Genomic DNA, 22814 nt, shown 5'->3' with positions numbered 1-22814 from the left:
GAGTTAAGACCTTAACCATTAGGCCAGAGTACGAGTCTTAGACCTTAGCTATTAGGCCAGAGTAAGAGTTAAGACCTTAACCAGTAGGCCAGTGTAAGAGTTAAGACCTTAACCATTATGCCAGAGTACGAGTCTAAGACCTTAGCTGTTAGGCCAGAGTAAGAGTTAAGACCATAACCAGTAGGCCAGAGTAAGAGTTAAGACCTTAACCAGTAGGCCAGAGCACGAGTCTAAGACCTTAGCTATTAGTCCAGAGTAAGAGTTAAGACCTTAGCTATTAGGCCAGAGTACGAGTCTAAGACCTTAGCTATTAGGCCATAGTAAGAGTTAAGACCTTAACCAGTAGGCCAGAGTAAGAGTTAAGACCTTAACCAGTAGGCCAGATTAAGAGTTAAGACCTTAGCTATTAGGCCAGAGTAAGAGTTAAGACCTTAACCATTAGGCCAGAGTACGAGTCTAAGACCTTAGCTATTAGGCCAAGGTAAGATTTAAGACCTTAACCAGTAGGCCAGAGTAAGAGTTAAGACCTTAACCAGTAGGCCAGAGTTAGAGTCTGAGATGTTAGCTATTAGGCCAGAGTAAGAGTTAAGACCTTAGCTATTAGGCCAGAGTACGAGTCTAAGACCTTAGCTATTAGGCCATAGTAAGAGTTAAGACCTTAACCAGTAGGCCAGAGTAAGAGTTAAGACCTTAACCAGTAGGCCAGAGTAAGAGTTAAGACCTTAGCTATTAGGCCAGAGTAAGAGTTAGGACTTTAACCATTAGGCCAGAGTACGAGTCTAAGACCTTAGCTATTAGGCCAGAGTAAGAGTTAAGACCTTAACCAGTCGGCCAGAGTAAGAGTTAAAACCTTAACAAGTAGGCCAGAGTACGAGGCTAAGAACTTAGCTATTATGCCAGAGTAAGAGTTAAGACCTTAGCTATTAGGCCAGAGTAAAAGTTAAGACCTTAACCATTAGGCCACAGTACGAGTCTAAGACCTTAGCTATTAGTCCAGAGTAAGAGTTAAGACCTTAACCATCAGGCCAGAGTATGAGTCTAAGACCTTAGCTATTAGGCCAGAGTAAGCGTTAAGACCTTAACCATTAGGCCAGAGTACGAGTTAAGACGTTAACCAGTAGGCCAGAGTACGAGGCTAAGACCTTAGCTATTAGGCCAGAGTAAGAGTTAAGATCTTAGCTATTAGGCCAGAGTAAAAGTTAAGACCTTAACCATTAGGCCAGAGCACGAGTCTAAGACCTTAGCTATTAGGCCAGAGTAAGAGTTAAGACCTTAACCATTAGGCCAGAGTACGAGTCTAAGACCTTAGCTATTAGGCCAGAGTACGAATCTAAGACCTTAACCATTAGGCCAGAGTAGGAGTCTAAGACCTTAGCTATTAGGCCAGAGTAGGAGTCTAAGACCTTAGCTATTAGGCCAGAGTAAGAGTTAAGACCTTAGCTATTAGGCCAGAGTAAGAGTTAAGACCTTAACCATTAGGCCAGAGTACGACTCGAAGACCTTAGCTATTATGCCAGAGTAAGGGTAAAGACCTTAACCAGTAGGCCAGAGTAAGAGTTAATACCTTAACCATTAGGCCAGAGTATGAGTCTAAGACCTTAGCTATTAGGCCAGAGTAAGAGTTAAGACCTTAACCAGTAGGCCAGAGTAAGAGTTAAGACCTTAGCTATTAGTCCAGAGTAAGAGTTAAGACCTTACCTATTAGGCCAGAGTACGAGTCTAAGACCTTAGCTATTAGGCCAGAGTAAGATTTAAGACCTTAGCTATTAGGCCAGAGTAAGCGTTAAGACCTTAGCTATTAGGCCAGAGTAAGAGTTAAGACCTTAACCAGTAGGCCAGAGTAAGAGTTAAGACCTTAACCATTAGGCCAGAGTATGAGTCTAAGACCTTAGCTATTAGGCCAGAGTAGTAGTTAAGACCTTAACCAGTAGGCCAAAGTAAGAGTTAAGACCTTAACCAGTAGGCCAGAGTACGAGTCTAAGACCTTAGCTATTAGGCCAGAGTAAGAGTTAAGACCTTAACCATTAGGCCAGAGTACAAATCTAAGACCTTAGCTATTAGGCCAGAGTAAGAGTTAAGACCTTAACCAGTAGGCCAGAGTAAGAGTTAAGACCTTAACCATTAGGCCAGAGTACGAGTCTAGGACCTTAGCTATTAGGCCAGAGTAAGAGTTAAGACCTTAGCTATTAGGACAGAGTAAGAGTTGAGACCTTAGCTATTAGGCCAGAGTAAGAGTTAAGACCTTAACCAGTAGGCCAGAGTACGAGTCTAAGACCTTAGCTATTAGGCCAGTGTAAGAGTTAAGACCTTAGCTATTAGGCCAGAGTAACAGTTATGACCTTAACCAGTAGGCCAGAGTAAGAGGTAAGACCTTAACCATTAGGCCAGAGTACGAGTCTAAGACCTTAGCTATTAGGCCAGAGTACGAGTTAAGACCCTAGCTATTAGGCCAGAGTAAGAGTTAAGACCTTAACCATTAGGCCAGAGTACGAGTCTAAGACCTTAGCTATTATGCCAGAGTAAGGGTAAAGACCTTAACCAGTAGGCCAGAGTAAGAGTTAAGACCTTAACCTGTAGGCCAGAGAACAAGTCTAAGACCTTAGCTATTAGGCCAGAGTATGAGTCTAAGACCTTAGCTATTAGGCCAGAGTAAGAGTTAAGATCTTAACCAGTAGGCCAGAGTGAGAGTTAAGACCTTAGCTATTAGGCCAGAGTAAGAGTTACGACCTTAGCTATTAGGCCAGAGTAAGAGTTAAGACCTTAACCATTAGGCCAGAGCATGAGTCTAAGACCTTAGCTATTAGGCCAGAGTAAAAGTTAAGACCTTAACCAGTAGGCCAGAGTAAGAGTTAAGACCTCAGCTATTAGGCCAGAGTAAGAGTTAAGACCTTAACCAGTAGGCCAGAGTAAGAGCTAAGACCTTAACCATTAGGCCAGAGTACGAGTCTAAGACCTTAGCTATTAGGCCAGAGTAAGAGTTAAGACCTTAACCAGAAGGCCCGAGTAGGACTTAAGACCTTAACCATTAGGCCAGAGTATGAGTCTAAGACCTTAGCTATTAGGCCAGAGTAAGAGTTAAGACCTTAGCTATTAGGCCAGAGTAGGAGTTAAAAGCTTAACCATTAGGCCAGAGTACGAGTCTAAGACCTTAGCTATTAGGCCAGAGTACGAGTCTAAGACCTTAGCTATTAGGCCAGAGTAAAAGTTAAGACCTTAACCATTAGGCCAGAGTACGAGTCTAAGACCTTAGCTATTAGGCCAGAGTAGGAGTTAAGACCTTAACCATTAGGCCAGAGTACGAGTCTAAGACCTTAGCTATTAGGCCAGAGTACGAGTCTAAGACCGTAGCTATTAGGCCAGAGTAAGAGTTAAGACCTTAACCAGTAGGCCAGAGTAAGAGTTAAGACCTTAACCAGTAGGACCGGGCACGAGGCTAAGACCTTAGCTATTAGGCCAGAGTAAGAGTTAAAACCTTAGCTATTAGGCCAGAGTAAAAGTTAAGACCTTAACCATTAGGCCACAGTACGAGTCTAAGACCTTAGCTATTAGGTAAGAGTAAGAGTTAAGACCTTAACCATTAGGCCAGAGTACCAGTCTAAGACCTTAGCTATTAGGCCAGAGTACGAGTCTAAGACCTTAGCTATTAGAGCAGAGTAAGCGTTAAGACCTTAACCATTAGGCCAGAGTACGAGTTAAGACCTTAACCATTAGGCCAGAGTATGAGTCTAAGACCTTAGCTATTAGGCCAGAGTAAGAGTTAAGACCTTAGCTATTAGGCCAGAGTAAGAGTTAAGACCTTAGCTATTAGGCCAGGGTAGGAGTTAAAAGCTTAACCATTAGGCCAGAGTACGAGTCTAAGACCTTAGCTATTAGGCCAGAGTAAGAGTTAGGACCTTAACCAGTAGGCCAGAGTAAGAGTTAAGACCTTTACCAGTAGGCCAGAGTACGAGTCTAAGACCTTAGCTATTAGGCCAGAGTAAGAGTTAAGACCTTAACCAGTAGGCCAGAGTAAGAGTTAAGACCTTTAACAGTAGGCCAGAGTACGAGTCTAAGACCTTAGCTATTAGGCCAGAGTAAGATTTGAGACCTTAACCATTAGGCCAGAGTAAGATTTAAGACCTTAGCTATTAGGCCAGAGTAAGAGTTAATACCTTAACCAGTAGGCCAGAGTAAGAGTAAATACCTTAACCAGTAGGCCAGAGTAAGAATTAAGACCTTAACCATTAGGCCAGAGTACGAGTCTAAAACCTTAGCTATTAGGCCAGAGTACGAGTTAAGACCTTAGCTATTAGGCCAGAGTAAGAGTTAAGACCTTAACCAGTAGGCCAGAGTAAGAGTTAAGACCTTAGCTATTAGGCCAGAGTAAGAGTTAAGACCTTAACCAGTAGGCTAGAGTAAGAGTTAAGACCTTAACCATTAGACCAGAGTACAAGTCTAAGACCTTAGCTATTAGGCCAGAGTAAGAGTTAAGACCTTAACCATTAGGCCAGAGTACGAGTCTAGGACCTTAGCTATTAGAGCAGAATAAGCGTTAAGACCTTAACCATTAGGCCAGAGTACGAGTCTAAGACCTTAGCTATTAGGCCAGAGTAAGAGTTAAGTACTTACCCAGTAGGCCAGAGTAAGAGTTAAGACCTTTTACCAGTAGGCCAGAGTACGAGTCTAAGACCTTAGCTATTAGGCCAGAGTAAGAGTTAAGACCTTAACCAGTAGGCCAGAGTAAGAGTTAAGACCTTAACCATTAGGCCAGAGTATGAGTCTAAGACCTTAGCTATTAGGCCAGAGTAAGAGTTAAGACCTTAGCTATTAGGCCAGAGTAAGAGTTAAGACCTTAACCATTAGGCCAGAGTACGAGTCTAAGACCTTAGCTATTATGCCAGAGTAAGGGTAAAGACCTTAACCAGTAGGCCAGAGTAAGAGTTAAGACCTTAACCTGTAGGCCAGAGTACAAGTCTAAGACCTTAGCTATTAGGCCAGAGTACGAGTCTAAGACCTTAGCTATTAGGCCAGAGTAAGAGTTAAGACCTTAACCAGTAGGCCAGAGTAAGGGTTAAGACCTTAGCTATTAGGCCAGAGTAAGAGTTAGGACCTTAGCTATTAGGCCAGAGTAAGAGTTAAGACCTTAACCAGTAGGCCAGAGTAAGAGTTAAGACCTTAACCAGTAGGCCAGATTAAGAGTTAAGACCTTAACCATTCGGCCAGAGTATGAGTCTAAGACCTTAGCTATTAGGCCAGAGTAAGAGTTAAGACCTTAGCTATTAGGCCAGAGTACGAGTCTAAGACGTTAGCTATTATCCCAGAGTAAGAGTTAAGACCTTAACCAGTAGGCCAGAGTACGAGTCTAAAACCTTAGCTATTAGGCCAGAGTAAGAGTTAAGACCTTAACCAGTAGGCCAGAGTAAGAGTTAAGACCTTAACCATTAGGCCAGAGTATGAGTCTAAGACCTTAGCTATTAGGCCAGAGTAAGAGTTAAGACCTTAGATATTAGGCCAGAGTAAGAGTTAAGACCTTAGCTATTAGGCCAGAGTAGGAGTTAAAAGCTTAACCATTAGGCCAGAGTACGAGTCTAAGACCTTATCTATTAGGCCAGAGTACGAGTCTAAGACCTTAGCTATTAGGCCAGAGTAAGAGTTAAGACTTTAACCAGTAGGCCAGAGTAAGAGTTAAGACCTTAACCAGTAGGCCAGAGTACGAGTCTAAGACCTTAGCTATTAGTCCAGTGTAAGAGTTAAGACCTTAGCTATTAGGCCAGAGTAAAAGTTAAGACCTTAACCATTAGGCCAGAGTACGAGTCTAAGACCTTAGCTATTAGGCCAGAGTAGGAGTTAAGACCTTAACCATTAGGCCAGAGTACGAGTCTAAGACCTTAGCTATTAGGCCAGAGTACGAGTCTAAGACCTTAGCTATTAGTCCAGTGTAAGAGTTAAGACCTTAGTTATTAGGCCAGAGTAAAAGTTAAGACCTTAACCATTAGGCCAGAGTACGAGTCTAAGACCTTAGCTATTAGGCCAGAGTAGGAGTTAAGACCTTAACCATTAGGCCAGAGTACGAGTCTAAGACCTTAGCTATTAGGCCAGAGTACGAGTCTAAGACCTTAGCTATTAGGCCAGAGTAAGAGTTAAGACCTTAACCAGTAGGCCAGAGTAAGAGTTAAGACCTTAACCAGTAGGCCAGAGTACAAGGCTAAGACCTTAGCTATTAGGCCAGAGTAAGAGTTAAAACCTTAGCTATTAGGCCAAAGTAAAAGTTAAGACCTTAACCCTTACCCCACAGTACGAGTCTAAGACCTTAGCTATTAGGCCAGAGTAAGAGTTAAGACCTTAACCATTAGGCCAGAGTACGAGTCTAAGACCTTAGCTATTAGAGCAGACTAAGCGTTAAGACCTTAACCATTAGGCCAGAGTACGAGTTAAGACCTTAACCAGTAGGCCAGATTACGAAGCTAAGACCTTAGCTATTAGGCCAGAGTAAGAGTTAAGAACTTAGCTATTAGGCCAGAGTAAAAGTTAAGACCTTAACCATTAGGCCAGAGTACAAGTCTAAGATCTTAGCTATTAGGCCAGAGTAAGAGTTAAGACCTTAACCATTAGGCCAGAGTAAGAGTTAAGACCTTAGCTATTAGGCCAGAGTAAGAGTTAAGACCTTAACCATTAGGCCAGAGTACGAGTCTAAGACCTTAACTATTAGGCCAGAGTAAGTGTTAAGACCTTAGCTATTAGGCCAGAGTAAGAGTTAAGACCTTAACCATTAGGCCAGAGTACGAGTCTAAGACCTTAGCTATTAGGCCAGAGTAAGTGTTAAGACCTTAGCTATTAGGCCAGAGTAAGAGTTAAGACCTTAACCAGTAGGCCAGAGTAAGAGTTAAGACCTTAACCAGTAGGCCAGAGTATGAGTCTAAGACCTTAGCTATTAGGCCAGAGTAAGTGTTAAGACCTTAGCTATTAGGCCAGAGTAAGAGTTAAGACCTTAACCAGTAGGCCAGAGTAAGAGGTAAGACCTTAACCATTAGGCCAGAGTACGAGTCTAAGACCTTAGCTATTAGGCCAGAGTATGAGTTAAGACCCTAGCTATTAGGCCAGAGTAAGAGTTAAGACCTTAACCATTGGGCCAGAGTACGAGTCTAAGACCTTAGTTATTATGCCAGAGTAAGGGTAAAGACCTTAACCAGTAGGCCAGAGTAAGAGTTAAGACCTTAACCTGTAGGCCAGAGTACAAGTCTAAGACCTTAGCTATTAGGCCAGAGTACGAGTCTAAGACCTTAGCTATTAGGCCAGAGTAAGAGTTAAGACCTTAACCAGTAGGCCAGAGTAAGAGTTAAGACCTTAGCTATTAGGCCAGAGTAAGAGTTTGGACCTTAGCTATTAGGCCAGAGTAAGAGTTAAGACCTTAACCATTAGACCAGAGTATGAGTCTAAGACCTTAGCTATTAGGCCAGAGTAAAAGTTAAGACCTCAACCAGTAGGCCAGAGTAAGAGTTAAGACCTCAGCTATTAGGCCAGAGTAAGAGTTAAGACCTTAACCAGTAGGCCAGAGTAAGAGTTAAGACCTTAACCATTAGGCCAGAGTACGAGTCTAAGACCTTAGCTATTAGGCCAGAGTAAGAGTTAAGACCTTAACCAGAAGGCCTGAGTAAGAGTTAAGACCTTAACCAGTAGGCCAGAGTAAGAGTTAAGACCTTAGCTATTAGGCCAGAGTACGAGTCTAAGACCTTAGCTATTAGGCCAGAGTAAGAGTTAAGACATTAGCTATTAGGCCCGAGTAAGAGTTAAGACCTTAGCTATTAGGCCAGAGTACGAGTCTAAGACCTTAGCTATTAGGCCAGAGTAAGAGTTATGACCTTAACCAGTAGGCCAGAGTAAGAGTTAAGACCTTAGCTATTAGGCCAGAGTACGAGTCTAAGACCTTAGCTATTAGGCCAGAGTAAGAGTTAAGACATTAGCTATTAGGCCCGAGTAAGAGTTAAGACCTTAGCTATTAGGCCAGAGTACGAGTCTAAGACCATAGCAATTAGGCCAGAGTAAGAGTTAAGACCTTAACCATTAGGCCAGAGTACGAGTCTAAGACCTTAGCTATTAGGCCAGAGTACGAGTCTAAGACCTTAGCTATTAGAGTAGAGTAAGCATTAAGACCTTAACCATTAGGCCAGAGTACGAGTTAAGACCTTAACCAGTAGGCCAGAGTACGAAGCTAAGACCTTAGCTATTAGGCCAGAGTAAGAGTTAAGACCTTAGCTATTAGGCCAGAGTAAAAGTTAAGACCTTAACCATTAGGCCAGAGTACGAGTCTAGGACCTTAGCTATTAGGCCAGAGTAAGAGTTAAGACCTTAACCATTAGGCCAGAGTACGAGTCTAGGACCTTAGCTATCAGGCCAGAGTACGAGTCTAAGACCTTAGCTATTAGGCCAGAGTAAGAGTTAAGACCTTAGCTATTAGGCCAGAGTAAGAGTTAAGACCTTAACCATTAGGCCAGAGTACGAGTCTAAGACCTTAGCTATTAGGCCAGAGTAAGTGTTAAGACCTTAACCAGTAGGCCAGAGTAAGAGTTAAGACCTTAACCAGTAGGCGAGAGTAAGAGTTAAGACCTTAACCATTAGGCCAGAGTACGAGTCTAAGACCTTAACCAGTAGGCCAGAGTAAGAGTTAAGACCTTAACCATTAGGCCAAAGTACGAGTCTAAGATCTTAGCTATTAGGCCAGAGTAAGAGTTAAGACCTTAGCTATTAGGCCAGATTACGAGTCTAAGACATTTGCTATTAGGCCAGAGTAAGAGTTAAGACCTTAGCTATTAGGCTAGAGTAAGAGTTATGACCTTAACCAGTAGGCCAGAGTAAGAGTTAAGACCTTAACCATTAGGACAGAGTACGAGTCTAAGACCTTAGCTATTAGGCCAGAGTAAGAGTTAAAGACCTTAACCAGTTGGCCAGAGTAAGAGTTAAGACCTTACCCATTAGGCCAGAGTACGAGTCTAAGACCTTAGCTCTTAGGCCAGAGTAAGAGTTAAGACCTTAGCTATTAGGCCAGAGTAAGCGTTAAGACCTTAGCTATTAGGCCAGAGTAAGAGTTAAGACCTTAACCAGTAGGGCAGAGTAAGAGTTAAAACCTTAACCATTAGGCCAGAGTATGAGTCTAAGACCTTAGCTATTAGGCCAGAGTAGTAGTTAAGACCTTAACCAGTAGGCCAAAGTAAGAGTTAAGACCTTAACCAGTAGGCCAGAGTACGAGTCTAAGACCTTAGCTATTAGGCCAGAGTAAGAGTTAAGACCTTAACCATTAGGCCAGAGTACAAATCTAAGACCTTAGCTATTAGGCCAGAGTAAGAGTTAAGACCTTAACCAGTAGGCCAGAGTAAGAGTTAAGACCTTAACCATTAGGCCAGAGTACGAGTCTAGGACCTTAGCTATTAGGCCAGAGTAAGAGTTAAGACCTTAGCTATTAGGACAGAGTAAGAGTTGAAACCTTAGCTATTAGGCCAGAGTAAGAGTTAAGACCTTAACCAGTAGGCCAGAGTACGAGACTGAGACCTTAGCTATTAGGCCAGAGTAAGAGTTAAGAAATTAGCTATTAGGCCAGAGTAACAGTTAAGACCTTAACCAGTAGGCCAGAGTCAGAGGTAAGACCTTAACCATTAGGCCAGAGTACGAGTCTAAGACCTTAGCTATTAGGCCAGAGTACGAGTTAAGACCCTAGCTATTAGGCCAGAGTAAGAGTTAAGACCTTAACCATTAGGCCAGAGTACGAGTCTAAGACCTTAGCTATTAGGCCAGAGTAAGAGTTAAGACCTTAACCTGTAGGCCAGAGTACAAGTCTAAGACCTTAGCTATTAGGCCAGAGTACGAGTCCAAGACCTTAGCTATTAGGCCAGAGTAAGAGTTAAGATCTTAACCAGTAGGCCAGAGTAAGAGTTAAGACCTTAGATATTAGGCCAGAGTACGAGTCTAAGACCTTAGCTTTTAGGCCAGAGTAAGAGTTAAGACATTAGCTATTAGGCCCGAGTAAGAGTTAAGACCTTAGCTATTAGGCCAGAGTACGAGTCTAAGACCTTAGCTATTAGGCCAGAGTAAGAGTTAAGACCTTAACCAGTAGGCCAGAGTAAGAGTTAAGACCTTAGCTATTAGGCCAGAGTACGAGTCTAAGACCTTAGCTATTAGGCCAGAGTAAGAGTTAAGACATTAGCTATTAGGCCCGAGTAAGAGTTAAGACCTTAGCTATTAGGCCAGAGTACGAGTCTAAGACCTTAGCTATTAGGCCAGAGTAAGAGTTAAGACCTAAACCATTAGGCCAGAGTACGAGTCTAAGACCTTAGCTATTAGGCCAGAGTACGAGTCTAAGACCTTAGCTATTAGAGCAGAGTAAGCGTTAAGACCTTAACCATTAGGCCAGAGTACGAGTTAAGACCTTAACCAGTAGGCCAGAGTACGAAGCTAAGACCTTAGCTATTAGGCCAGAGTAAGAGTTAAGACCTTAGCTATTAGGCCAGAGTAAAAGTTAAGACCTTAACCATTAGGCCAGAGTACGAGTCTAAGACCTTAGCTATTAGGCCAGAGTAAGAGTTAAGACCTTGACCATTAGGCCAGAGTACGAGTCTAGGACCTTAGCTATTAGGCCAGAGTACGAGTCTAAGACCTTATCTATTAGGCCAGAGTAAGAGTTAAGACCTTAGCTATTAGGCCAGAGTAAGAGTTAAGACCTTAACCATTAGGCCAGAGTACGAGTCTAAGATCTTAGCTATTAGGCCAGAGTAAGAGTTAAGACCTTAGCTATTAGGCCAGATTACAAGTCTAAGACATTTGCTATTAGGCCAGAGTAAGAGTTAAGACCTTAGCTATTAGGTTAGAGTAAGAGTTAAGACCTTAACCAGTAGGCCAGAGTAAGAGTTAAGACCTTAACCATTAGGCCAGAGTACGAGTCTAAGACCTTAGCTATTAGGCCAGAGTAAGAGTTAAAGACCTTAACCAGTAGGCCAGAGTAAGAGTTAAGACCTTACCCATTAGGCCAGAGTACGAGTCTAAGACCTTAGCTATTAGGCCAGAGTAAGAGTTAAGACCTTAGCTATTAGGCCAGAGTAAGCATTAAGACCTTAGCTATTAGGCCAGAGTAAGAGTTAAGACCTTAACCAGTAGGCCAGAGTAAGAGTTAAGACCTTAACCATTAGGCCCGAGTATGAGTCTAAGACCTTAGCTATTAGGCCAGAGTAGTAGTTAAGACCTTAATCAGTAGGCCAAAGTAAGAGTTAAGACCTTAACCAGTAGGCCAGAGTACGAGTCTAAGACCTTAGCTATTAGGCCAGAGTAAGAGTTCAGACCGTAACCATTAGGCCAGAGTACAAATCTAAGACCTTAGCTATTAGGCCAGAGTAAGAGTTAAGACCTTAACCAGTAGGCCAGAGTAAGAGTTAAGACCTTAACCATTTGGCCAGAGTACGAGTCTAGGACCTTAGCTATTAGGCCAGAGTAAGAGTTAAGACCTTAGCTATTAGGACAGAGTAAGAGTTGAGACCTTAGCTATTAGGCCAGAGTAAGAGTTAAGACCTTAAACAGTAGGCCAGAGTACGAGTCTAAGACCTTAGCTATTAGGCCAGAGTAAGAGTTAAGACCTTAGCTATGACGCCAGAGTAACAGTTAAGACCTTAACCAGTAGGCCAGAGTAAGAGGTAAGACCTTAACCATTAGGCCAGAGTACGAGTCTAAGACCTTAGCTATTAGGCCACAGTACGAGTTAAGACCCTAGCTATTAGGCCAGAGTAAGAGTTAAGGCCTTAACCATTAGGCCAGAGTACGAGTCTAAGACCTTAGCTATTATGCCAGAGTAAGGGTAAAGACCTTGACCAGTAGGCCAGAGTAAGAGTTAAGACCTTAACCTGTAGGCCAGAGTACAAGTCTAAGACCTTAGCTATTAGGCCAGAGTACGAGTCTAAGACCTTAGCTATTAGGCCAGAGTAAGAGTTAAGACCTTAAACAGTAGGCCAGAGTAAGAGTTAAGACCTTAGCTATTAGGCCAGAGTAAGAGTTAAGACCTTAACCAGTAGGCCAGAGTAAGAGTTAAGACCTTAACCATTAGGCCAGAGAACGAGTCTAAGACCTTAGCTATTAGGCCAGAGTAAGAGTTAAGACCTTAACCAGAAGGCCTGAGTAAGAGTTAAGACCTTATCCAGTAGGCCAGAGTAAGAGTTAAGACCTTAGCTATTAGGCCAGAGTACGAGTCTAAGACCTTAGCTATTAGGCCAGAGTAAGAGTTAAGACATTAGCTATTAGGCCCAAGTAAGAGTTAAGACCTTAGCTATTAGGCCAGAGTACGAGTCTAAGACCTTAGCTATTAGGCCAGAGTAAGAGTTAAGACCTTAACCAGTAGGCCAGAGTAAGAGTTAAGACCTTAGCTATTAGGCCAGAGTACGAGTCTAAGACCTTAGCTATTAGGCCAGAGTAAGAGTTAAGACATTAGCTATTAGGCCCGAGTAAGAGTTAAGACCTTAGCTATAAGGCCAGAGTACGAGTCTAAGACCTTAGCTATTAGGCCAGAGTAAGAGTTAAGACCTTAACCATTAGGCCAGAGTACGAGTCTAAGACCTTAGCTCTTAGGCCAGAGTACGAGTCTAAGACCTTAGCTATTAGAGCAGAGTAAGCGTTAAGACCTTAACCATTAGGCCAGAGTACGAGTTAAGACCTTAACCAGTAGGCCAGAGTACGAAGCTAAGACCTTAGCTATTAGGCCAGAGTAAGAGTTAAGACCTTAGCTATTAGGCCAGAGTAAAAGTTAAGACCTTAACCATTAGGCCAGAGTACGAGTCTAAGACCTTAGCTATTAGGCCAGAGTAAGAGTTAAGACCTTAACAATTACGCCAGAGTACGAGTCTAGGACCTTAGCTATTAGACCAGAGTATGAGTCTAAGACCTTAGCTATTAGGCCAGAGTAAGAGTTAAGACCTTAGCTATTAGGCCAGAGTAAGAGTTAAGACCTTAACCATTAGGCCAGAGTATGAGTCTAAGACCTTAGCTATTAGGCCAGAGTAAGTGTTAAGAGCTTAGCTATTAGGCCAGAGTAAGGGTTAAGACCTTAACCAGTAGGCCAGAGTAAGAGTTAAGACCTTAACCAGTAGGCCAGAGTAAGAGTTAAGACCTTAACCATTAGGCCAGAGTACGAGTCTAAGACCTTAACCAGTAGGCCAGAGTAAGAGTTAAGACCTTAACCATTAGGCCAAAGTACGAGTCTAAGACCTTAGCTATTAGGCCAGAGTAAGAGTTAAGACCTTAGCTATTAGGCCAGAGTAAGCGTTAAGACCTTAGCTATTAGGCCAGAGTAAGAGTTAAGACCTTAACCATTAGGCCAAAGTACGAGTCTAAGATCTTAGCTATTAGGCCAGAGTAAGAGTTAAGACCTTAGCTATTAGGCCAGATTAAGAGTCTAAGACATTTGCTATTAGGCCAGAGTAAGAGTTAAGACCTTAGCTATTAGGCTAGAGTAAGAGTTAAGACCTTAACCAGTAGGCCAGAGTAAGAGTTAAGACCTTACCCATTAGGCCAGAGTACGAGTCTAAGACCTTAGCTATTAGGCCAGAGTAAGAGTTAAGACCTTAGCTATTAGGCCAGAGTAAGAGTTAAGACCTTAACCAGTAGGGCAGAGTAAGAGCTAAGACCTTAACCATTAGGCCAGAGTATGAGTCTAAGACCTTAGCTATTAGGCCAGAGTAGTAGTTAAGACCTTAACCAGTAGGCCAAAGTAAGAGTTAAGACCTTAACCAGTAGGCCAGAGTACGAGTCTAAGACCTTAGCTATTAGGCCAGAGTAAGAGTTAAGACCTTAACCATTAGGCCAGAGTTCAAATCTAAGACCTTAGCTATTAGGCCAGAGTAAGAGTTAAGACCTTAGCTAATAGGCCAGAGTAAGTGTTAATACCTTAGCTATTAGGCCAGAGTAAGAGTTAAGACCTTAACCATTAGGCCAGAGTACGAGTCTAAGACCTTAGCTATTAGGCCAGAGTAAGAGTTAAGACCTTAACCAGTAGGCCAGAGTAAGAGTTAAGACCTTAACCAGTAGGCCAGAGTACGAGTCTAAGACCTTAGCTATTAGGCCAGAGTAAGAGTTAAGACCTTAGCTATTAGGACAGAGTAAGAGTTGAGACCTTAGCTATTAGGCCAGAGTAAAAGTTAAGACCTTAACCATTAGGCCAGAGTACGAGTCTAAGACCTTAGCTATTAGGCCAGAGTAAGAGTTAAGACCTTAACAATTAGGCCAGAGTACGAGTCTAGGACCTTAGCTATTAGACCAGAGTATGAGTCTAAGACCTTAGCTATTAGGCCAGAGTAAGAGTTAAGACCTTAGCTATTAGGCCAGAGTAAGAGTTAAGACCTTAACCATTAGGCCAGAGTATGAGTCTAAGACCTTAGCTATTAGGCCAGAGTAAGTGTTAAGAGCTTAGCTATTAGGCCAGAGTAAGGGTTAAGACCTTAACCAGTAGGCCAGAGTAAGAGTTAAGACCTTAACCAGTAGGCCAGAGTAAGAGTTAAGACCTTAACCATTAGGCCAGAGTACGAGTCTAAGACCTTAACCAGTAGGCCAGAGTAAGAGTTAAGACCTTAACCATTAGGCCAAAGTACGAGTCTAAGACCTTAGCTATTAGGCCAGAGTAAGAGTTAAGACCTTAGCTATTAGGCCAGAGTAAGCGTTAAGACCTTAGCTATTAGGCCAGAGTAAGAGTTAAGACCTTAACCATTAGGCCAAAGTACGAGTCTAAGATCTTAGCTATTAGGCCAGAGTAAGAGTTAAGACCTTAGCTATTAGGCCAGATTAAGAGTCTAAGACATTTGCTATTAGGCCAGAGTAAGAGTTAAGACCTTAGCTATTAGGCTAGAGTAAGAGTTAAGACCTTAACCAGTAGGCCAGAGTAAGAGTTAAGACCTTAACCATTAGGCCAGAGTACGAGTCTAAGACCTTAGCTATTAGGCCAGAGTAAGAGTTAAAGACCTTAACCAGTAGGCCAGAGTAAGAGTTAAGACCTTACCCATTAGGCCAGAGTACGAGTCTAAGACCTTAGCTATTAGGCCAGAGTAAGAGTTAAGACCTAAACCATTAGGCCAGAGTACGAGTCTAAGACCTTAGCTATTAGGCCAGAGTACGAGTCTAAGACCTTAGCTATTAGAGCAGAGTAAGCGTTAAGACCTTAACCATTAGGCCAGAGTACGAGTTAAGAACTTAACCAGTAGGCCAGAGTACGAAGCTAAGACCTTAGCTATTAGGCCAGAGTAAGAGTTAAGACCTTAGCTATTAGGCCAGAGTAAAAGTTAAGACCTTAACCATTAGGCCAGAGTACGAGTCTAAGACCTTAGCTATTAGGCCAGAGTAAGAGTTAAGACCTTGACCATTAGGCCAGAGTACGAGTCTAGGACCTTAGCTATTAGGCCAGAGTACGAGTCTAAGACCTTATCTATTAGGCCAGAGTAAGAGTTAAGACCTTAGCTATTAGGCCAGAGTAAGAGTTAAGACCTTAACCATTAGGCCAGAGTACGAGTCTAAGATCTTAGCTATTAGGCCAGAGTAAGAGTTAAGACCTTAGCTATTAGGCCAGATTACAAGTCTAAGACATTTGCTATTAGGCCAGAGTAAGAATTAAGACCTTAGCTATTAGGCTAGAGTAAGAGTTAAGACCTTAACCAGTAGGCCAGAGTAAGAGTTAAGACCTTAACCATTAGGCCAGAGTACGAGTCTAAGACCTTAGCTATTAGGCCAGAGTAAGAGTTAAAGACCTTAACCAGTAGGCCAGAGTAAGAGTTAAGACCTTAACCATTAGGCCAGAGTACGAGTCTAAGACCTTAGCTATTAGGCCAGAGTAAGAGTTAAAGACCTTAACCAGTAGGCCAGAGTAAGAGTTAAGACCTTACCCATTAGGCCAGAGTACGAGTCTAAGACCTTAGCTATTAGGCCAGAGTAAGAGTTAAGACCTTAGCTATTAGGCCAGAGTAAGCGTTAAGACCTTAGCTATTAGGCCAGAGTAAGAGTTAAGACCTTAACCAGTAGGCCAGAGTAAGAGTTAAGACCTTAACCAGTAGGCCAGAGTACGAGTCTAAGACCTTAGCTATTAGGCCAGAGTAAGAGTTAAGACCTTAGCTATTAGGACAGAGTAAGAGTTGAGACCTTAGCTATTAGGCCAGAGTAAAAGTTAAGACCTTAACCATTAGGCCAGAGTACGAGTCTAAGACCTTAGCTATTAGGCCAGAGTAAGAGTTAAGACCTTAACAATTAGGCCAGAGTACGAGTCTAGGACCTTAGCTATTAGACCAGAGTATGAGTCTAAGACCTTAGCTATTAGGCCAGAGTAAGAGTTAAGACCTTAGCTATTAGGCCAGAGTAAGAGTTAAGACCTTAACCATTAGGCCAGAGTATGAGTCTAAGACCTTAGCTATTAGGCCAGAGTAAGTGTTAAGAGCTTAGCTATTAGGCCAGAGTAAGGGTTAAGACATTAACCAGTAGGCCAGAGTAAGAGTTAAGACCTTAACCAGTAGGCCAGAGTAAGAGTTAAGACCTTAACCATTAGGCCAGAGTACGAGTCTAAGACCTTAACCAGTAGGCCAGAGTAAGAGTTAAGACCTTAACCATTAGGCCAAAGTACGAGTCTAAGACCTTAGCTATTAGGCCAGAGTAAGAGTTAAGACCTTAGCTATTAGGCCAGAGTAAGCGTTAAGACCTTAGCTATTAGGCCAGAGTAAGAGTTAAGACCTTAACCATTAGGCCAAAGTACGAGTCTAAGATCTTAGCTATTAGGCCAGAGTAAGAGTTAAGACCTTAGCTATTAGGCCAGATTAAGAGTCTAAGACATTTGCTATTAGGCCAGAGTAAGAGTTAAGACCTTAGCTATTAGGCTAGAGTAAGAGTTAAGACCTTAACCAGTAGGCCAGAGTAAGAGTTAAGACCTTAACCATTAGGCCAGAGTACGAGTCTAAGACCTTAGCTATTAGGCCAGAGTAAGAGTTAAAGACCTTAACCAGTAGGCCAGAGTAAGAGTTAAGACCTTACCCATTAGGCCAGAGTACGAGTCTAAGACCTTAGCTATTAGGCCAGAGTAAGAGTTAAGACCTAAACCATTAGGCCAGAGTACGAGTCTAAGACCTTAGCTATTAGGCCAGAGTACGAGTCTAAGACCTTAGCTATTAGAGCAGAGTAAGCGTTAAGACCTTAACCATTAGGCCAGAGTACGAGTCTAAGACCTTAGCTATTAGGCCAGAGTAAGAGTTAAGACCTTAACCAGTAGGCCAGAGTAAGAGTTAAGACCTTAGCTATTAGGCCAGAGTACGAGTCTAAGACCTTAGCTATTAGGCCAGAGTAAGAGTTAAGACATTAGCTATTAGGCCCGAGTAAGAGTTAAGACCTTAGCTATTAGGCCAGAGTACGAGTCTAAGACCTTAGCTATTAGGCCAGAGTAAGAGTTAAGACCTAAACCATTAGGCCAGAGTACGAGTCTAAGACCTTAGCTATTAGGCCAGAGTACGAGTCTAAGACCTTAGCTATTAGAGCAGAGTAAGCGTTAAGACCTTAACCATTAGGCCAGAGTACGAGTTAAGACCTTAACCAGTAGGCCAGAGTACGAAGCTAAGACCTTAGCTATTAGGCCAGAGTAAGAGTTAAGACCTTAGCTATTAGGCCAGAGTAAAAGTTAAGACCTTAACCATTAGGCCAGAGTACGAGTCTAAGACCTTAGCTATTAGGCCAGAGTAAGAGTTAAGACCTTGACCATTAGGCCAGAGTACGAGTCTAGGACCTTAGCTATTAGGCCAGAGTACGAGTCTAAGACCTTATCTATTAGGCCAGAGTAAGAGTTAAGACCTTAGCTATTAGGCCAGAGTAAGAGTTAAGACCTTAACCATTAGGCCAGAGTACGAGTCTAAGATCTTAGCTATTAGGCCAGAGTAAGAGTTAAGACCTTAGCTATTAGGCCAGATTACAAGTCTAAGACATTTGCTATTAGGCCAGAGTAAGAGTTAAGACCTTAGCTATTAGGTTAGAGTAAGAGTTAAGACCTTAACCAGTAGGCCAGAGTAAGAGTTAAGACCTTAACCATTAGGCCAGAGTACGAGTCTAAGACCTTAGCTATTAGGCCAGAGTAAGAGTTAAAGAGCTTAACCAGTAGGCCAGAGTAAGAGTTAAGACCTTACCCATTAGGCCAGAGTACGAGTCTAAGACCTTAGCTATTAGGCCAGAGTAAGAGTTAAGACCTTAGCTATTAGGCCAGAGTAAGCATTAAGACCTTAGCTATTAGGCCAGAGTAAGAGTTAAGACCTTAACCAGTAGGCCAGAGTAAGAGTTAAGACCTTAACCATTAGGCCCGAGTATGAGTCTAAGACCTTAGCTATTAGGCCAGAGTAGTAGTTAAGACCTTAATCAGTAGGCCAAAGTAAGAGTTAAGACCTTAACCAGTAGGCCAGAGTACGAGTCTAAGACCTTAGCTATTAGGCCAGAGTAAGAGTTCAGACCGTAACCATTAGGCCAGAGTACAAATCTAAGACCTTAGCTATTAGGCCAGAGTAAGAGTTAAGACCTTAACCAGTAGGCCAGAGTAAGAGTTAAGACCTTAACCATTTGGCCAGAGTACGAGTCTAGGACCTTAGCTATTAGGCCAGAGTAAGAGTTAAGACCTTAGCTATTAGGACAGAGTAAGAGTTGAGACCTTAGCTATTAGGCCAGAGTAAGAGTTAAGACCTTAAACAGTAGGCCAGAGTACGAGTCTAAGACCTTAGCTATTAGGCCAGAGTAAGAGTTAAGACCTTAGCTATGACGCCAGAGTAACAGTTAAGACCTTAACCAGTAGGCCAGAGTAAGAGGTAAGACCTTAACCATTAGGCCAGAGTACGAGTCTAAGACCTTAGCTATTAGGCCACAGTACGAGTTAAGACCCTAGCTATTAGGCCAGAGTAAGAGTTAAGGCCTTAACCATTAGGCCAGAGTACGAGTCTAAGACCTTAGCTATTATGCCAGAGTAAGGGTAAAGACCTTGACCAGTAGGCCAGAGTAAGAGTTAAGACCTTAACCTGTAGGCCAGAGTACAAGTCTAAGACCTTAGCTATTAGGCCAGAGTACGAGTCTAAGACCTTAGCTATTAGGCCAGAGTAAGAGTTAAGACCTTAAACAGTAGGCCAGAGTAAGAGTTAAGACCTTAGCTATTAGGCCAGAGTAAGAGTTAAGACCTTAACCAGTAGGCCAGAGTAAGAGTTAAGACCTTAACCATTAGGCCAGAGTACGAGTCTAAGACCTTAGCTATTAGGCCAGAGTAAGAGTTAAGACCTTAACCAGAAGGCCTGAGTAAGAGTTAAGACCTTATCCAGTAGGCCAGAGTAAGAGTTAAGACCTTAGCTATTAGGCCAGAGTACGAGTCTAAGACCTTAGCTATTAGGCCAGAGTAAGAGTTAAGACATTAGCTATTAGGCCCAAGTAAGAGTTAAGACCTTAGCTATTAGGCCAGAGTACGAGTCTAAGACCTTAGCTATTAGGCCAGAGTAAGAGTTAAGACCTTAACCAGTAGGCCAGAGTAAGAGTTAAGACCTTAGCTATTAGGCCAGAGTACGAGTCTAAGACCTTAGCTATTAGGCCAGAGTAAGAGTTAAGACATTAGCTATTAGGCCCGAGTAAGAGTTAAGACCTTAGCTATTAGGCCAGAGTATGAGTCTAAGACCTTAGCTATTAGGCCAGAGTAAGAGTTAAGACCTTAACCATTAGGCCAGAGTACGAGTCTAAGACCTTAGCTCTTAGGCCAGAGTACGAGTCTAAGACCTTAGCTATTAGAGCAGAGTAAGCGTTAAGACCTTAACCATTAGGCCAGAGTACGAGTTAAGACCTTAACCAGTAGGCCAGAGTACGAAGCTAAGACCTTAGCTATTAGGCCAGAGTAAGAGTTAAGACCTTAGCTATTAGGCCAGAGTAAAAGTTAAGACCTTAACCATTAGGCCAGAGTACGAGTCTAAGACCTTAGCTATTAGGCCAGAGTAAGAGTTAAGACCTTAACAATTACGCCAGAGTACGAGTCTAGGACCTTAGCTATTAGACCAGAGTATGAGTCTAAGACCTTAGCTATTAGGCCAGAGTAAGAGTTAAGACCTTAGCTATTAGGCCAGAGTAAGAGTTAAGACCTTAACCATTAGGCCAGAGTATGAGTCTAAGACCTTAGCTATTAGGCCAGAGTAAGTGTTAAGAGCTTAGCTATTAGGCCAGAGTAAGGGTTAAGACCTTAACCAGTAGGCCAGAGTAAGAGTTAAGACCTTAACCAGTAGGCCAGAGTAAGAGTTAAGACCTTAACCATTAGGCCAGAGTACGAGTCTAAGACCTTAACCAGTAGGCCAGAGTAAGAGTTAAGACCTTAACCATTAGGCCAAAGTACGAGTCTAAGACCTTAGCTATTAGGCCAGAGTAAGAGTTAAGACCTTAGCTATTAGGCCAGAGTAAGCGTTAAGACCTTAGCTATTAGGCCAGAGTAAGAGTTAAGACCTTAACCATTAGGCCAAAGTACGAGTCTAAGATCTTAGCTATTAGGCCAGAGTAAGAGTTAAGACCTTAGCTATTAGGCCAGATTAAGAGTCTAAGACATTTGCTATTAGGCCAGAGTAAGAGTTAAGACCTTAGCTATTAGGCTAGAGTAAGAGTTAAGACCTTAACCAGTAGGCCAGAGTAAGAGTTAAGACCTTACCCATTAGGCCAGAGTACGAGTCTAAGACCTTAGCTATTAGGCCAGAGTAAGAGTTAAGACCTTAGCTATTAGGCCAGAGTAAGAGTTAAGACCTTAACCAGTAGGGCAGAGTAAGAGCTAAGACCTTAACCATTAGGCCAGAGTATGAGTCTAAGACCTTAGCTATTAGGCCAGAGTAGTAGTTAAGACCTTAACCAGTAGGCCAAAGTAAGAGTTAAGACCTTAACCAGTAGGCCAGAGTACGAGTCTAAGACCTTAGCTATTAGGCCAGAGTAAGAGTTAAGACCTTAACCATTAGGCCAGAGTACAAATCTAAGACCTTAGCTATTAGGCCAGAGTAAGAGTTAAGACCTTAGCTAATAGGCCAGAGTAAGTGTTAATACCTTAGCTATTAGGCCAGAGTAAGAGTTAAGACCTTAACCATTAGGCCAGAGTACGAGTCTAAGACCTTAGCTATTAGGCCAGAGTAAGAGTTAAGACCTTAACCAGTAGGCCAGAGTAAGAGTTAAGACCTTAACCAGTAGGCCAGAGTACGAGTCTAAGACCTTAGCTATTAGGCCAGAGTAAGAGTTAAGACCTTAGCTATTAGGACAGAGTAAGAGTTGAGACCTTAGCTATTAGGCCAGAGTAAAAGTTAAGACCTTAACCATTAGGCCAGAGTACGAGTCTAAGACCTTAGCTATTAGGCCAGAGTAAGAGTTAAGACCTTAACAATTAGGCCAGAGTACGAGTCTAGGACCTTAGCTATTAGACCAGAGTATGAGTCTAAGACCTTAGCTATTAGGCCAGAGTAAGAGTTAAGACCTTAGCTATTAGGCCAGAGTAAGAGTTAAGACCTTAACCATTAGGCCAGAGTATGAGTCTAAGACCTTAGCTATTAGGCCAGAGTAAGTGTTAAGAGCTTAGCTATTAGGCCAGAGTAAGGGTTAAGACCTTAACCAGTAGGCCAGAGTAAGAGTTAAGACCTTAACCAGTAGGCCAGAGTAAGAGTGAAGACCTTAACCATTAGGCCAGAGTACGAGTCTAAGACCTTAACCAGTAGGCCAGAGTAAGAGTTAAGACCTTAACCATTAGGCCAAAGTACGAGTCTAAGACCTTAGCTATTAGGCCAGAGTAAGAGTTAAGACCTTAGCTATTAGGCCAGAGTAAGCGTTAAGACCTTAGCTATTAGGCCAGAGTAAGAGTTAAGACCTTAACCATTAGGCCAAAGTACGAGTCTAAGATCTTAGCTATTAGGCCAGAGTAAGAGTTAAGACCTTAGCTATTAGGCCAGATTAAGAGTCTAAGACATTTGCTATTAGGCCAGAGTAAGAGTTAAGACCTTAGCTATTAGGCTAGAGTAAGAGTTAAGACCTTAACCAGTAGGCCAGAGTAAGAGTTAAGACCTTAACCATTAGGCCAGAGTACGAGTCTAAGACCTTAGCTATTAGGCCAGAGTAAGAGTTAAAGACCTTAACCAGTAGGCCAGAGTAAGAGTTAAGACCTTACCCATTAGGCCAGAGTACGAGTCTAAGACCTTAGCTATTAGGCCAGAGTAAGAGTTAAGACCTAAACCATTAGGCCAGAGTACGAGTCTAAGACCTTAGCTATTAGGCCAGAGTACGAGTCTAAGACCTTAGCTATTAGAGCAGAGTAAGCGTTAAGACCTTAACCATTAGGCCAGAGTACGAGTTAAGAACTTAACCAGTAGGCCAGAGTACGAAGCTAAGACCTTAGCTATTAGGCCAGAGTAAGAGTTAAGACCTTAGCTATTAGGCCAGAGTAAAAGTTAAGACCTTAACCATTAGGCCAGAGTACGAGTCTAAGACCTTAGCTATTAGGCCAGAGTAAGAGTTAAGACCTTGACCATTAGGCCAGAGTACGAGTCTAGGACCTTAGCTATTAGGCCAGAGTACGAGTCTAAGACCTTATCTATTAGGCCAGAGTAAGAGTTAAGACCTTAGCTATTAGGCCAGAGTAAGAGTTAAGACCTTAACCATTAGGCCAGAGTACGAGTCTAAGATCTTAGCTATTAGGCCAGAGTAAGAGTTAAGACCTTAGCTATTAGGCCAGATTACAAGTCTAAGACATTTGCTATTAGGCCAGAGTAAGAATTAAGACCTTAGCTATTAGGCTAGAGTAAGAGTTAAGACCTTAACCAGTAGGCCAGAGT

This window comes from Triturus cristatus, chromosome 4_1 (genome assembly GCF_964204655.1).
Source record: "Triturus cristatus chromosome 4_1, aTriCri1.1, whole genome shotgun sequence".
NCBI classification, from domain to species: Eukaryota; Metazoa; Chordata; class Amphibia; order Caudata; family Salamandridae; genus Triturus; species Triturus cristatus.
The sequence above is the reverse complement of the archived record's forward strand: the minus strand, read 5'-3'. Positions refer to the sequence as shown.